The sequence below is a fragment of the Neomonachus schauinslandi genome, chromosome 2 (genome assembly GCF_002201575.2).
Source record: "Neomonachus schauinslandi chromosome 2, ASM220157v2, whole genome shotgun sequence".
In the NCBI taxonomy this organism is placed as follows: domain Eukaryota; kingdom Metazoa; phylum Chordata; class Mammalia; order Carnivora; family Phocidae; genus Neomonachus; species Neomonachus schauinslandi.
Genome location: NC_058404.1, coordinates 53,730,057 through 53,735,892, shown reverse-complemented (window position 1 = coordinate 53,735,892; position 5,836 = coordinate 53,730,057). Strand labels below are relative to the sequence as shown.

The 5,836-nt window shown below is 34.6% G+C and overlaps 1 pseudogene; it reads left to right on the top strand.

The window, feature by feature from the left end:
* Nucleotides 1–1,051: 1,051 nt before the first annotated feature.
* On the top strand, nt 1,052–1,715 carry LOC110588629 (annotated as a pseudogene).
* The last annotated feature ends 4,121 nt before the right edge of the window (nt 1,716–5,836 follow it).

Genomic DNA, 5,836 nt, shown 5'->3' with positions numbered 1-5,836 from the left:
AAGGATAAGATTGTCAGAGTGGACTAAGCAGAATCCAGAAAAAGGAAGTTTATCAGAGATAAAAATAGATAATGATAAAAACTCTATCTTAGAGGATCTAACAGTGTTTAATATACATATATCTAACAACAGACTGTCAAAATATAGAAAACAGGAACTAAGAGAAATGTAATGGGAAATAGACAACCCCCTATTATAATTGGAGAGCTTAACATCCTTTTTTTCAGTAACTGATAGATCCAGTAGGCACAATATCAGTAAGGATTTAGCTGAGTTGAACAGTACTATCAATAAGCTTTAGTTTTAGAATATTCCATCCAGCAAAATACAGATTCACTCAAGCTCACATGGAATATTCTGGGTCATAAATACAATCTAATAAATTTAAAAGAATATAAAACATACAAAATGTTCTTAGATCACTACAGAATTACACAGGAAATTAAAAATGGAAAAATAGCTGAGAAATTCTCAAATGTTTGGAGATTTTTAAAAAACTTCCCACTAGCTCCAAAAAAATTAGATTTAAATATAACAAAATGTTTACAGAATCTATGTGTGGAAAAATACAAACTCTGATGAAAGAAACCAAGGATATCTAAATAAAAAGAGATTCCATGTTTATGGATTGGAAAACAATACCTTTAAAATGTCACTTCTTCCCAAATTGATCTATAGATACAGCACAATTCCAATAAAATCCAGGAAACATTTTTGTAGATATTGAAAATCGATTTTAAAGTTTTAAGGAAAGGTCAAAAATTTAACCTACAAAATTTTGAAGAACAACAAAGTTGGAAGACTCATGCTATCTGATTCACCATAATGTATAGTAAAAAAAACAGCATAGTATTGGTGAAAAAATAAACACTTTAGTAAAACAAAATAGAGACCCTAGAAACAGACCCACACAAATACAGTCTCCTGATTTTTGCCAAGGCAATAAAGGCAATTCAATGTATAAAAGATCATCTTCTTGACATGACACTGGAAATATTAAACATTAAAAGACACAAACCGGTGGCTTGTGAGAGTGGACGATCCCGGGCGCCAAGGTTATAAACAATTCGTGAAATGAGTGACTCTGATGATGACGATATACCCCGGCTGTCTTCCCACACCTTAGCAGCCCTCCAGGAATTTTATGCTGAGCAGAAGCAACAAAATGACCCAGGTGGGGATGATAAATATAACATTGGAATAATAGAACTAACAGCTGAGCCAGTTTGGGTACAGTCAGGAAATCCCTTTGCGACTTGCGAGGAAGCTATTGCAGCTGCTGGAGAAGGTGGCAGAATAACCTGTGTGAGCGCCCCCAGTGTCTACCAGAAACTGAGAGACCTACACAGAGAAGACTTTTCTGTATACATCTTTGAATATGACAAAAGATTTGCTATATACGGAGAGGAGTTTATCTTCTAGGATTACAGTAATCCATTGGATTTATCTGAAAAAATTGCCGCACATAGTTTTGACATCATTAACAGCAGATCCCCCCCCCTACCTTTCCAAGGAGTGTCTCAGAAAAACATCAGAAACCATCAAGTATCTGACTCAGGGCAAGATTCTGCTGTGCACAGGTGCCCTCATGGAAGAAGAGGCAGCAAAACTTCTTGGAGTGACATGTGAAGTTTATTCCAAAACACACCCGGACCTTGGGAAATGAGTTTCGCTGTTATGTGAATTATGATTCTGGGCTAGACCGTGAAATCTAAATGCAGATAGTAATATAATATGTAAAGAATCCTGTGTGACATTTCTCTCTTATTATTTCTTTTTTTTTTTTAAAGATTTTATTTATTTATTTGTGAGAGAGAGAATGACAGAGAGCACATGAGAGGGGGGGAGGGTCAGAGGGAGAAGCAGACTCCCTGCCGAGCAGGGAGCCCGATGCGGGACTCGATCCAGGGACTCCGGGATCATGACCTGAGCCGAAGGCAGTCGCTTAACCAACTGAGCCACCCAGGCGCCCCAACTCTCTTATTATTTCTTTGGTAGATTGAAAAGTTATAACCTCCTCCCCACCCCTGCAAAGTGGGGCTCTCCCTGGCCTAATTTTCAAAATAAAGAATATAAAATCTTAACAAAAAAAAAAACACAAACCTTACAACTTCCACTAATATTCACTAAAAATGGATTCTAAACATTCTTCTGTAACACATTCCGAAGAAAACACAAAACAACGTCTAGGTGCTTTGGCAACAATTTTTTAGAAAAAACACCAGTAGCATGATCCATAAAAGAAAAAAAAGATGATACATTGGGTTTTATCAGAATTAAAGACATCTGTTCTGTAGAAGAGATTCCGTAAAGAGAATGAAAAAGTAGTCATGGTCCTGAGGATATTATATGCAAAACACATATATGATAGTAAACCTAACCTAAAATATAAAAATCACCCTTAAAACTCAACAATAATAATACAAAAGCCAAATTTTAAAAAGGGGAAAAGATTTGAACAGATACTCCCATCACAGAACATGTACAAACAGCAAACAGCAAACAGCATCATTTGTTATTAGGAAGTTGTAAATTAAAACAAGATACTGCTACATAGGGGCACCTGGGTGGCTCAGTCGTTAAGCGTCTGCCTTCAGCTCAGGTCATGATCCCAGGGTCCTGGGATCGAGCCCCGCATCGGGCTCCCTGCTCAGCGGGAAGCCTGCTTCTCCCTCTCCCACTCCCCCTGCTTGTGTGCCCTCTCCTGCTGTGTTTCTCTCTTCAAATAAATAAATAAAATCTTTAAAAAAAAAAAAAAAAAAAAGATACTGCTACATACCTCTAAGAATAGGTAAAATCCCAAAACTGACACTACCAGTTGCTGGTAAGAATGCAGAGCAAGAGTAACTCTTTTTTCTTTTTTAAATTTAAATTCAATTAGCCAATATATAGTACATCATTAGTTTCAGATGTAGTGTTCAATAATTTATCTCTCATTCTTGCTGGTAAAGCACAATGGTATAAACACTTTGGAAGGCATTTTGTAAGTTCCTTACAAAGCTAAATATAATTTTACCATAAAATCCATCATACTCATGAGCATTTATGCAAACATTCTGAAAATTTTTCAGTATAAATGTCATCACATGAATGTTTATAACAGATCTATTCTTAATCACCAAAAACTGGAAGCCACCGAAATGACCTTGAGTATGTAAGTGAATAAACACTGGTATACCAACATGAAGGATACCATTCAGTAATTAAAAAAAAAAAAAAACAACTATTAACCAATGAAAAGACATAGATGAAACTTAAGTATATACTGCTAAGTGAAAGAAGCCAATCTGAAAAGTTTATATAGTATATGATTTCATTTAAGTGAGATTCTGGAAAAGGCAGTAATAAGACAATAAAAGGACTAGTGGGTGTTAGGAATTTAGGGGGAAGTACATAGTTCCCCATTCCTTAGATATGGGCTGTGCAAAATGTCATCCTGCCAAAGAGTACAATATAAAAAAAGTGGGAGGGAGTAACTTTACAGTGGAGAAATTGGACAAATGCTACCAAGCCATCTGATCAAGGTCAACATCAATTGTGATAAATCATGTTAATAGTAGGTACCCTTGATATGATGTCATGAAATGGCACGTTTTTACAAAATGTATAATTTCAGTCTAATCATGAAAAAAAAAAATCAGATAAGCCTCAATTCAGGATATTCTACAAAACACCTGCCAGAACTCCACAAGACTTTTTGTCATCAAAAACAATGCCACAGACAAAAGAGCCTAAGAAGGCATAGTGGCTTATTGTAATGTGGTATCCTGGATGGAATCTTGAAACTAAAAATAGACATTAGATAAAAATTTTTAAATTGGAATAAAACATAGACTTTGTGTCAATATTGGTTCATTAATTGCGAAAATGTACCATATAATATAAGATGTTACTTATAGGGAAAAAATGGGCATGGGAGTATATGGGAACTCTGCACCATATTTGCAATATTTTTCTGTAATCTAAAACTGTTCTAAAAAACAGTTGATTTTTTTTAAAGTATTAAACTATTATGGCAATCTTGCCCATTTCATATATTCATGCCTCTAATGCTAACAAATATAGAATTAATTAAATGGCTCTTTTGTTAAAGATAGGATGAAAGAAAACACCTTACAATGTGCTAAGGGAAGTGATTTTATGCAGTTTTCCTTTTTAAACTATTCAGTACAAATGGTCTCTGACAGAATTTGTTTTACATTATTAAATCTGAAAGAGTTTTCATACCTCTTATACTAATGCCAAAATTAAGGAGCCAGGAAATGTATCCATTTCAAAGGAAAAAGGAAGTGGTTATTCAGTTTCCTATGCAAAGCCTTGTGCTCCTGAAAGACAGAGAAATGAACCAGACAAAAGATAAAATATTAGATAAAAATTGATGACAAAAATTACTTTAAAAGACTTAGAAAAAAAGTCTAGAAATTCATGATGTGTATTGTCTTTTTTTCTTCCTTGCTAAAAGATAAGTGAAAGCAGTTACCATGCACATGTTTCTACAGATATGGGATCACACAAAGAAACACTGTTTCAAACAAACACTCTAAACACTCAGATTCCCTCCAAATCCATTTATTTAGAACATTTTTTCTTGTTCGGTTTAAAGAAAGTATATTTTGTTGTTAAAAAAATAACCTGGAAATATAAAAAACCATTTGTTATATTTAAAAATAATAATAATCATTATTTATTAAATACATAGAGTATAGTAGGCATTGCCCTAAATATTTAAACTGGGTTATCTCACTTAACCATCAAAACCTTAGTAGGGAATAGACATTATTAATTTATTTCATTTCCATTTTACAAAAAAAGAAACCAAGTGTATGATCATTTAATCACATATCTAGTAATCATAAAATTTGAACTCAGGAATAATGCTTCAGGCTGATGCCCACTTTGCTCCCTAGTCATAAATGAACAAGATACTTAGCCTACAAAGAAACTTTTCCTCAATCCAGGAGCATATTACATTTGTAAATATTTATGCATCTACCTAAATATATAAAGCAAATTTTAACAGATCTATAGATAGAAAAAGACAGCAAAAAATAAGAGTTGGAATTATTAAAAGGCAAAATTGAGAAGCCTTTAGTAGACTCACTAAGAAAAAAGAGAGGATATAAATAAAACCAGAAATGAGACAGGAAATGTTACAGCTGATACCAGAGATATACAAAAGATCATAAGAGACTATTATAAACAATTATACACTAGCAAGTTGGACAACTTAGAATAATTGGATAAATTCTTAGAATCATGCAATCTACCAAGACTGAATCATGAAGAAACAGGAAATCTGAATATACCAATATTAATAAGGAGATTGAATCAGTAATCAAAAACCTCCCCACAGGGGTGCCTGGATGGCTCAGCTGGTTGAGCATCTGACTCTTGATTTTGGCTCAGGTCATGATCCCAGGGTCGTGAGATGGAGCCCTGCATCGGGCTCTGAGCTCAGTGCTCAGCACAGAGCCTGCTTATTCCTCTCCCTCTGCTCCTCCCCAATCTCTCTCTCTCTCTCTCTCAAATAAATAAATAAAATCTTAAAACAAAACAAAACAAAACAAAAATCTCCCAACAAACAACAGTACAGGAAGAGATCGCTTCACTGATGCAATCTTCCAAACATTTAGAGTTAATACCAATCCTTCTCAAACTCTTCTAACAAATAGAAGGGAACATATCCCAGATCACTTTACAAGCCCAGCATTACTGTGAAACCAAAACTAAACCAGGACACTATAGGAAAAAAATAAAAAAATATCTACAGGCCACTATCCCTGATGAACATAGATGCAAAAATCTTCAACAAGGGCGCCTGGGTGGCTCAGATGGT